Source organism: Arachis hypogaea, chromosome 7, assembly GCF_003086295.3.
Source record: "Arachis hypogaea cultivar Tifrunner chromosome 7, arahy.Tifrunner.gnm2.J5K5, whole genome shotgun sequence".
Lineage (NCBI taxonomy): Eukaryota > Viridiplantae > Streptophyta > Magnoliopsida > Fabales > Fabaceae > Arachis > Arachis hypogaea.
This window is the reverse complement of record NC_092042.1, coordinates 49,949,114-49,960,544: the sequence shown is the minus strand read 5'-3', so window position 1 is coordinate 49,960,544 and position 11,431 is coordinate 49,949,114. Positions and strand designations below refer to the sequence as shown.

The 11,431-nt window shown below is 40.8% G+C and overlaps 1 non-coding gene across 1 annotated transcript; it reads left to right on the top strand.

The window, feature by feature from the left end:
* The first annotated feature begins 5,866 nt into the window (after positions 1-5,866).
* On the top strand, positions 5,867-5,974 carry LOC112704792 (small nucleolar RNA R71). Its single transcript, XR_003155399.1, has one exon. It is a non-coding gene; the product is annotated as a small nucleolar RNA R71 (small nucleolar RNA).
* Positions 5,975-11,431: the final 5,457 nt, after the last annotated feature.

Here is an 11,431-nt window from a genome sequence, read left to right as displayed (position 1 = left end):
AAATGTTCAACGCACCCTGTCACGGCACGGCTATCCATCTGTCGGTTCTCAATCAGGCCGGAATAGAATCCAGTGATTCTTTTGCGTCTGTCACTAACGCCCCGCCTTCAGGAGTTTGAAGCTCGTCACAGTCATTCAATCATTGAATCCTACTCAGAATACCACAGACAAGGTTAGACCTTCCAGATTCTCTTGAATGCCACCATCAGTTCTAGCCTATACCACGAAGACTCTGATCTCACGGAATGGCTGGCTCGGTTGTCAGGCGAGCACTCGGTTGTCAGGCGATCAACCATGCATCGTGTATCAGGAATCCAAGAGATATTCACCCAATCTAAGGTAAAACGGAGGTGGTTGTCAGGCACACGTTCATAGGTGAGAATGATGATGAGTGTCACGGATCATCACATTCATCAAGTTGAAGAACAAGTGATATCTTGGAATAAGAACAAGCGGAATTGAATAGAAGAACAATAGTAATTGCATTAATACTCGAGGTACAGCAGAGCTCCACACCTTAATCTATGGTGTGTAGAAACTCCACCGTTGAAAATACATAAGAACAAGGTCTAGGCATGGCCGTGAGGCCAGCCTCCCAATGATCTAAGAACTAGATGTCCAAAGATGATCAAAGGATCTAAAATAATCCAAAGATGAAAATACAATAGTAAAAGGTCCTACTTATAGAGAACTAGTAGCCTAGGGTGTACAGAGATGAGTAAATGACATAAAAATCCACTTTCGGGCCCTCTTGGTGTGTGCTTGGGCTGAGCATTGAAGCATTTTCGTGTAGAGACTCTTCTTGGAGTTAAACGCCAGCTTTTATGCCAGTTTGGGCGTTTAACTCCCATTCTTGTGCCAGTTCCGGCGTTTAACGCTGGAAATTCTGAGGGTGACTTTGAACGCCGGTTTGGGCCATCAAATCTTGGGCAAAGTATAGACTATCATATATTGCTGGAAAGCCCAGGATGTCTACTTTCCAACGCTGTTGAGAGCGCACCGATTGGGCTTCTGTATCTCTAGAAAATCCACTTCGAGTGCAGGGAGGTCAGAATCCAACAGCATCTGCAGTCCTTTTTAGTCTCTGAACCAGATTTTTGCTCAGGTCCCTCAATTTCAGTCAGAAAATACCTGAAATTACAGAAAAACACACAAACTCATAGTAAAGTCCAGAAAAGTGAATTTTAACTAAAAACTAATAAAAATATACTAAAAACAATGCCAAAAAGCGTACAAATTATCCGCTCATCACAACACCAAACTTAAATTGTTGCTTGTCCTCAAGCAACTGAAAATCAAACAAGATAAAAAGAAGAGAATATGCAATGAATTCCAAAAACATCTATGAAGATCAGTATTAATTAGATGAGCGGGGCCTTTAGCTTTTTGCCTCTGAACAGTTTTGGCATCTCACTCTATCCTTTGAAATTCAGAATGATTGGCTTCTTTAGGAACTCAGAATCCAGATAGTGTCATTGATTCTCCTAGTTAAGTATGATGATTCTTGAACACAGCTACTTATTGAGTCTTGGCCGTGGCCCAAAGCACTCTGTCTTTTAGTATTACCACTGGATGCATACATGCCACAGACACATAATTGGGTGAACCCTTTCAGATTGTGACTCAGCTTTGCTAGAGTCCCCAACTAGAGGTGTCCAGGGTTCTTAAGCACACTCTTTTTTGCCTTGGATCACAACTTTATTTCTTTCTTTTTCTTTCTTTTTCTCTTTCTTTTCTCTTTTTTTTTCTCTTTTTTTTCGAATTTTTTTTTGTATTCACTGTTTTTTTCTTGCTTCAAGAATCATTTTTATGATTTTTCAGATCCTCAGTAACATGTCTCCTTTTTCATTATTCTTTCAAGAGCCAACATTCATGAACCACAAATTCAAAAGACATATGCACTGTTTAAGCATACATTCAGAAAACAAAAGTATTGCCACCACATCAAAATAATTAAACTGTTATAAAATTCAGAATTCATGCAATTCTACTCTTTTTCAATTAAGAACATTTTTTTTATTTAAGAGAGGTGATGGATTCATAGGACATTCATAACTTTAAGGCATAGACACTAAGACACTAATGATCACAAGACACAAACATAGACAAACATAAGCACTAAAATTCGAAAAACAGGAAAATAAAGAACAAGGAAATTAAAGAACGGGTCCACCTTAGTGATGGCGGCTTGTTCTTCCTCTTGAAGATCTTATGGAGTGCTTGAGCTCCTCAGTGTCTCTTCCTTGTCTTTGTTGCTCCTCTCTCATGATTCTTTGATCTTCTCTAATTTCATGGAGGAGAACAGAGTGTTCTTGGTGCTCCACCCTTAGTTGTCCCATGTTGGAACTCAATTCTCCTAGGGAGGTGTTTAGTTGCTCCCAATAGTTTTGTGGAGGAAAGTGCATCCCTTGAGGCATCTCAGGGATTTGATGATGAGAGGGGTCTCTTGTTTGCTCCATCCTCTTCTTAGTGATGGGCTTGTCCTCATCAATGGGGATGTCTCCCTCTATGTCAACTCCAACTGAATAACAGAGGTGACAAATGAGATGAGGAAAGGCTAACCTTGCCAAGGTAGAGGACTTGTCCGCCACCTTATAAAGTTCTTGGGATATCACCTCATGAACTTCTATTTCTTCTCCAATCATGATGCTATGAATCATGATAGCCCGGTCTATAGTAACTTCGGACCAGTTGCTAGTAGGAATGATTGAGCGTTGGATAAACTCCAACCATCCCCTAGCCACGGGCTTGAGGTCATGCCTTCTCAATTTAATCGGCTTCCCTCTTGAATCTCTCTTCCATTGGGCGCCCTCTTCACAAATGTCTATGAGGACTTGGTCCAACCTTTGATCAAAGTTGACCCTTCTAGTGTAAGGGTGTTCATCTCCTTGCATCATGGGCAAGTTGAATGCCAACCTTACATTTTCCGGACTAAAATCCAAGTATTTCCCCCGAACCATAGTAAGCCAATTCTTTGGATCCGGGTTCACACTTTGGTCATGGTTCTTGGTGATCCATGCATTGGCATAGAACTCTTGAACCATTAAGATTCTGACTTGTTGAATGGGGTTGGTCAGAACTTCCCAACCTCTTCTTCGGATCTCATGTCGGATCTCCGGATATTCACTCTTTTTGAGTGAAAAAGGGACCTCGGGGATCACCTTCTTCAAGGCCACAACTTCATAGAAGTGGTCTTGATGCACCCTTGAGATGAATCTTTCCATCTCCCATGACTCGGAGGTGGAAGCTTTTGCCTTCCCTTTCCTCTTTCTAGAGGTTTCTCCGGCCTTGGATGCCATAAATGGTTATGGAAAAACAAAAAGTAATGCTTTTACCACACCAAACTTAAAAGGTTTGCTCGTCCTCGAGCAAAAGAAGAAAGAAGGGAGTAGAAGAAGAAGAAATAGAGGAGATGGAGACGGCTTTTTGGTTCGGCCAAAGGGAGAGAAAGAGTGTTTAGGTTGTGTGAAAATGAAGGAGTGAAGAAGGGTTTATATAGGAGTGGGGGGAGGATGATGGTTCGGTCATGTATGGGTGGGTTTGGGAGGGAAAGTGGTTTGAATTTGAATGGTGAGGTAAGTGGGGTTTTATGAAGGATGGATGTGAGTGGTGAAGGGAAAGATGGGATTTGATAGGTGAAGGGTTTTTGGGGAAGAGGTGTTGAGGTGATTGGTGAATGGGTGAAGAAAAGAGAGAGTGGTAGGGTAGGTGGGGATCCTGTGGGATCCACAGATCCTGAGGTGTCAAGGAAAAGTCATCCCTGCACCAAGTGGCAAGCAATAATGCGTTTTGAGTCAATTCTGGCGTTAAACGCCGGGCTGGTGCCCATTTCTGGCGTTTAACGCCAAGTGCTTGCCCTTTTCTGACGTTTAACGCCAGTCTGGTGCCCCTTTCTGGCGTTAAGCGCCCATAATGGTGCCAGACTGGGCGTTAAACACCCAACTGCTAGCCTCACTGGCATTTAAACGCCAGCAGATTCTTTCTCCAGGGTGTGCTATTTTTCTTCCTATTTTTCTTTCTGTTTTTGCTTTTTCAATTGATTTTGTGACTTCTCATGATCATCAACCTACAGAAAACATAAAATAACAAAAGAGAATAGATAAAATATAACATTGGGTTGCCTCCCAACAAGTGCTTCTTTAATGTCAGTAGCTTGACAGAGGACTCTCATGGAGCTTCACAGGTGCTCAGAGCAATGTTGGAACCTCCCAACACCAAACTTAGAGTTTGAATGTGGGGGTTCAACACCAAACTTAGAGTTTGGTTGTGGCCTCCCAACACCAAACTTAGAGTTTGACTGTGGGGGCTCTGTTTGGCTTTGTTTTGAGAGAAGCTCTTCATGCTTCCTCTCCATGGTGACAGAGGGATATCCTTGAGCCTTAAACACCAAGGATTCTTCATTTACTTGAATGATCAACTCTCCTCTATCAACATCAATCATAGCCTTTGCTGTGGCTAGGAAGGGTCTGCCAAGGATGATGGATTCATCCATGCACTTCCCAGTCTCTAGGACTATGAAATCAGCAGGGATGTAATGGTCTTCAACCTTTACCAGAACATCCTCTACAAGTCCATGAGCTTGTTTTCGTGAATTGTCTGCCATCTCTAGTGAGATTTTTGCAGCTTGCACCTCAAAGATCCCTAGCTTCTCCATTACAGAGAGAGGCATGAGGTTTACACTTGACCCTAAGTCACACAAGGCCTTCTTGAAGGTCATGGTGCCTATGGTACAAGGTAATGAAAACTTCCCAGGATCCTATCTCTTTTGAGGTAATTTCTGCCTAGACAAGTCATCCAGTTCTTTGGTGAGCAAAGGGGATTCATCCTCCCAAGTCTCATTCCCAAATAACTTGTCATTTAGCTTCATGATTGCTCCAAGGTATTTAGCAACTTGCTCTTCAGTGACATACTCATCCTCTTCAGAGGAAGAATACTCATCAGAGCTCATGAATGGCAGAAGTAAGTCAAATGGAATCTCTATGGTCTCATTTTGAGCCTCAGATTCCCGTGGTTCCTCATTGGGGAACTCATTGGAGGCCAGTGGACGTCAATTGAGGTCTTCCTCAGTGGCGTTCACTGCCTCTTCCTCCTATCCAAATTTGGCCATGTTGATGGCTTTGCACTCTCCTTTTGGATTTTCTTCTGTATTGCTTGGAAGAGTACTAGGAGGGAGTTCAGTAATTTTCTTGCTCAGCTGACCCACTTGTGCCTCTAAATTTCTAATGGAGGACCTTGTTTCAGTCATGAAACTTTGAGTGGTTTTGATTAGATCAGAGACCATGGTTGCTAAGTCAGGGGCATTCTGCTTAGAACTCTCTGTCTGTTGCTAAGAAGATGATGGAAAAGGCTTGCTATTGCTAAACCTATTTCTTCCACCATTATTGTTGTTGAAACCTTGTTGAGGTCTCTGTTGATCCTTCCATGAGAGATTTGGATGATTTCTCCATGAAGGATTATAGGTGTTTCCATAGGGTTCTCCCATGTAATTCACCTCTTCCATTGAAGGGTTCTCAGGATCATAAGCTTCTTCTTTAGATGAAGCTTCCTTAGTACTGCTTGGTGCATTTTGCATTCCAGACAGACTTTGAGAAATCATATTGACTTGTTGAGTTAATATTTTATTCTGAGCCAGTATGGCATTCAGAGTGTCTATCTCAAGAACTCCTTTCTTCTGATTGGTCCCATTGTTCACAGAATTCCTTTCAGAAGTGTACATGAATTGGTTATTTGCAACCATTTCAATCAGCTCTTGAGCTTCTGTAGGCATCTTCTTCAGATGAAGAGATCCTCCAGCAGAGCTATCCAAAGACATCTTGGATAGTTCAGTGAGACCATCATAGAAAATACCTATGATGCTCCATTCAGAAAGCATATCAGAGGGACACTTTCTGATTAATTGTTTGTATCTTTCCCAAGCTTCATAGAGGGATTCTCCTTCCTTCTGTCTGAAGGTTTGGACTTCCACTCTAAGCTTACTCAATTTTTGAGGTGGAAAGAACTTTGCCAAGAAGGCATTGACTAGCTTTTCCCAAGAGTTCAGGCTTTCTTTAGGTTGTGAATCCAACCATGTTCTAGCTCTGTCTCTTACAGCAAAAGGGAATAGCATAAGTCTGTAGACCTCAGGGTCAACCCCATTAGTCTTGACAGTGTCACAGATTTGCAAGAACTCAGCTAAAAACTGATGAGGATCTTCCAATGGAAGTCCATGGAACTTGCAATTCTGTTGCATTAGAGAAACTAATTGAGGCTTAAGCTCAAAGTTGTTTGCTCCAATGGCAGGGATAGAGATGCTTTTCCCATAGAAGTCGGGAGTAGGTGCAGTAAAGTCACCCAGCACCTTCCTTGCATTATTGGCATTGTTGTTGTTTTCGGCTGCCATGTGTTCTTTTTCCTTGAAGATTTCTGTTAGGTCCTCTACAGAGAGTTGTGCCTTGGCTTCTCTTAGCTTTTGATTCAAGGTCCTTTCAGGTTCAGGATCAGCCTCAACAAGAATGCTTTTGTCCTTGCTCCTGCTCATAAGAAAGAGAAAAGAACAAGAAAATGTGGAATCCTCTATGTCACAGTATAGAGATTCTTTGAGGTGTCAGAGGAAAAGAAAAATAGAAGGCAGAAGTAGAAAATTCGAACTTATCAAAGAAGATGGAGTTCAAATTTTGCATTAAGGAATAGTGTTAGTCCATAAATAGAAGGATGTGAGAAGAGGGGAAGAAATTTTCGAAAATTAAGTAAAATATTTTAAAAACATTTTGAAAAACACTAATTGATTTTCGAAAACCATGATTGAGAAAGAAGTAAAGTGATTTTTTTGAAAAAGATTTTGAAATTAGAAATCAAAAAGATTTGATTGAAAACTATTTTGAAAAAGATGTGGTTAAGAAGATATGATTGATTTTAAAGAGATGTGATTGAGAAGATATGATTTGAAAAACATTTTTAAAAAGATTTGATTTTAAAAATTGATGACTTGGCTATCAAGAAAAGATATGATTCAAACATTAAACCTTTCTCAACAGAAAAGGCAACATACTTGAAATGTTGAATCAAATCATTAATTGATAGCAAGTATCTTTGAAAATAGAAAGAAATTGAATTTGAAAAAGATTTGATTGAAAAGATATGATTTGAAAAAGATTTGATTTTGAAAAGATTTTGAAAACTAGAAAAAAATTTGCATTGAAAACAAAATCTTCCCTCTTGTGCCATCCTGGCGTTAAACGCCCAGAATGGTGCACATTCTGGCGTTTAACGCCCAAAACTCTACCCTTTTGGGCGTTAAACACCCAACCAGGCACCCTGGCTGGCGTTTAAACGTAGTCTGTCCTTCTTCACTGGGCGTTTTGAACGCCCAGCTTTTTCTGTGTAATTCCTCTGCTGTATGTTCTGAATCTTCAATTCTCTGTATTATTGACTTGAAAAGACACAAATTAAAAATATTTTTGGATTTTTAATAGTGAGGAATAATCAAAATGCAACTAAAATCAAATAATAATGCATGCAAGACACCAAACTTAGCAATTTGTATACTACTGACACTAATGAGAATGCATATGAGACACATAAACACTCAAGTCAAGAGGAATTAAAGATCAGAGTAATGAAATCATCAAGAACATCTTGAAGATCACTAAGACACATGAATGAATGCAAGAAGAACAGAAACATGCAATTGACACCAAACTTAAAATGAGAATAGAGTCTCAAACAAGAAATTTTTGGATTTTATGATTTTCTAAATTTTTTTTTGTGCTTTTTCGAAAATTAAGTGGAAAAAGAAAATGAAGGTATCAAAATTCTTAATGAGAATTCCAGGAATCATGCAATGTTTAGTCTAAGACTCCGGTCCAGGAATTAGACATGGCTTCACAGCCAGCCAAGCTTTCAAAGAAAGCTTCGGTCCAAAACACTAGACATGGCCAAAGGCCAGCCAAGCCTTAGCAGATCACTGCTCCAATAGCAAGATTGATAGAAATCAACAAGCTCTTGTGATGATAAGTTGAAACCTCGGTCCAATGAAATTAGACATGGCTTCACAGCCAGCCAGACTTCAACAGATCATCTTGAAACTCTAGAATTCATTCTTAAGAACTCTGAAAAAAAAATACCTAATCTAAGCAACAAGATGAACCGTCAGTTGTCCATACTCGAACAATCCCCGGCAACGGCACCAAAAACTTGGTGGACGAAATTGTGATCACTACAACTTCGCACAACTAACCAGCAAGTGTACTGGGTCGTCCAAGTAATAAACCTTACGCGAGTAAGGGTCGATCCCACAGAGATTGTTGGTATGAAGCAAGCTATGGTCACCTTGTAAATCTTAGTCAGGCAGACTCAAATGGATATGGGTGATATACGAATAAAACATAAAGGTAAAGATAGAGATACTTATGTAATTCATTGATAGGAATTTCAGATAAGCGTATGAAGATGCTTGTCCCTTCCGTCTCTCTGCTTTCCTACTGTCTTCATCCAATCCTTCTTACTCCTTTCCATGGCAAGCTTATGCAAGGGTTTCACCGTTGTCAGTGGCTACCTCCCATCCTCTCAGTGGAAATGTTCAACGCACCCTGTCACGGCACGGCTATCCATCTGTCGGTTCTCAATCAGGCCGGAATAGAATCCAGTGATTCTTTTGCGTCTGTCACTAACGCCCCGCCTTCAGGAGTTTGAAGCTCGTCACAGTCATTCAATCATTGAATCCTACTCAGAATACCACAGACAAGGTTAGACCTTCCGGATTCTCTTGAATGCCGCCATCAGTTCTAGCCTATACCACGAAGACTCTGATCTCATGGAATGGCTGGCTCGGTTGTCAGGTGAGCACTCGGTTGTCAGGCGATCAACCATGCATCGTGTATCAGGAATCCAAGAGATATTCACCCAATCTAAGGTAAAACGGAGGTGGTTGTCAGGCACACGTTCATAGGTGAGAATGATGATGAGTGTCACGGATCATCACATTCATCAAGTTGAAGAACAAGTGATATCTTGGAATAAGAACAAGCGGAATTGAATAGAAGAACAATAGTAATTGCATTAATACTCGAGGTACAGCAGAGCTCCACACCTTAATCTATGGTGTGTAGAAACTCCACCGTTGAAAATACATAAGAACAAGGTTTAGGCATGGCCGTGAGGCCAGCCTCCCAATGATCTAAGAACTAGATGTCCAAAGATGATCAAAGGATCTAAAATAATCCAAAGATGAAAATACAATAGTAAAAGGTCCTACTTATAGAGAACTAGTAGCCTAGGGTGTACAGAGATGAGTAAATGACATAAAAATCCACTTCCGGGCCCTCTTGGTGTGTGCTTGGGCTGAGCATTGAAGCATTTTCGTGTAGAGACTCTTCTTGGAGTTAAACGCCAGCTTTTATGCCAGTTTGGGCGTTTAACTCCCATTCTTGTGCCAGTTCCGGCGTTTAACACTGGAAATTCTGTGGGTGACTTTGAACGCCGGTTTGAGCCATCAAATCTTAGGCAAAGTATGGACTATCATATATTGCTGGAAAGCCCAGGATGTCTACTTTCCAACGCCGTTGAGAGCGCGCTGATTGGGCTTCTATAGCTCCAGAAAATCCACTTCGAGTGCAGGGAGGTCAGAATCCAACAGCATCTGCAGTCCTTTTTAGTCTCTGAACCAGATTTTTGCTCAGGTCCCTCAATTTCAGCCAGAAAATACCTGAAATCACAGAAAAACACACAAACTCATAGTAAAGTCCAGAAAAGTGAATTTTAACTAAAAACTAATAAAAATATACTAAAAACTAACTAGATTATACTAAAAACATACTAAAAACAATGCCAAAAAGCGTACAAATTATCCGCTCATCAAAAACCATTTCTCCCTTTGCTGCATTAATCATGGCATTTTTAGTAGCTAGGAAAGGTCTTCCGAGGATGATAAATTCATCCTCATCCTCTCCAATATCCAAGACTATGAAGTTTGTAGGGATGTAGTGATTTTTAACCTTCACCAAGACATCCTCTACTAAGCCATAGGGCTTCTTTATTGACTTGTCTACCATCTCTAGTGAGATGTTTACAGCTTATACCTCAACGATTTCCAACTTTTCCATTACAGAGAGTGGCATGAGGTTCATACTTGACCCTAGGTCACACAGAACTTTCTCAAAGGTCATGGTGCCTATGATGCAAGGAATTAAGAAGCGTCCGGGATCCGGAAGCTTTTGATGTAGCTTTTGCTAACCTAAAGCATTAACTTCTTTTGTAAGTTGGAGGTTCTTCCTCCAATGTCTTAACTCCAAATAACTTGGCATTTAGCTTCATAAGAGCTCCTAGGAACTGAGCAACTTGCTCTTCCCTACTTTTCTCATCCTCATCAGAGGATGAGTATTCTTCAAAACTCATCAATTGCAAGAGTGCATTCAGTAGAACCTCTATGGTTTCTATATGAGCCTTGGTTTCCTTTAATTCATGGATATGGGTATCCTTATTGGGCATTGAACACTCAGTAGGAACACCCTTGCTGGCATTCAACGCCGGATGTGATGCTTCTTCGAGCGTTGAACTCCCAGTAAGGCCTTCCTTACTGGCGTTCAACGCCAAGGATGGTGGCTTGTTGGGCATTGAACGCCCAGTAAGGTCTTCTTACTTGCATTCAACGCTAGTGATGGCACTGTTAAACACCCAGTAAGATCTTCTTTACTAGTGTTGAATGCCTGCTTTTCCTCTTTAGCTTTGGCCTCAACTTCTGTAGTGATGGCCTTGAACTCTTCCATTGGGTTAACTTCAGTGTTACTTAGAAGAGTGTTAGGAAGAATCTCAGGGGTTCTCTTGCTCAGCTGACCAACTTGTACCTCTAAGTTCCTAATGGAGGACATAGTTTCAGTTATGAAACTATGAGTGGTTTTAGAAAGATCAAAGACTATTTTGGCTAAGTCAGATATACTCTGCTGATGAGCAGATAATTTGTACGCTTTTTGGCACTGTTTTTAGTATGTTTTTAGTATGATCTAGTTGGTTTTTAGTATATTTTTGTTAGTTTTTAGTTAAAATTCACTTTTCTGGACTTTACTACGAGTTTGTGTGTTTTTCTGTGATTTCAGGTATTTTTTGGCTGAAATTGAGGGACCTGAGCAAAAATCTGATTCAGAGACTGAAAAGGACTGCAGATGCTGTTGGATTCTGACCTCCCTGCACTCGAAGTGGATTTTCTGGAGCTACAGAAGCCCAATTGGTGCGCTCTCAACGGCGTTGGAAAGTATACATCTTGGGCTTTCCAGCAATATATGATAGTCCATACTTTGCCCAAGATTTGATGGCCCAAACCGGCGTTCAAAGTCACCCTCAAAATTTCCAGCGTTAAACGCCGGAACTGGCATAAAAATTGGAGTTAAACGCCCAAACTAACACCAAAGCTGGCGTTTAACTCCAGAAAGAGTCTCTACACAAAAATGCTTCAATGCTC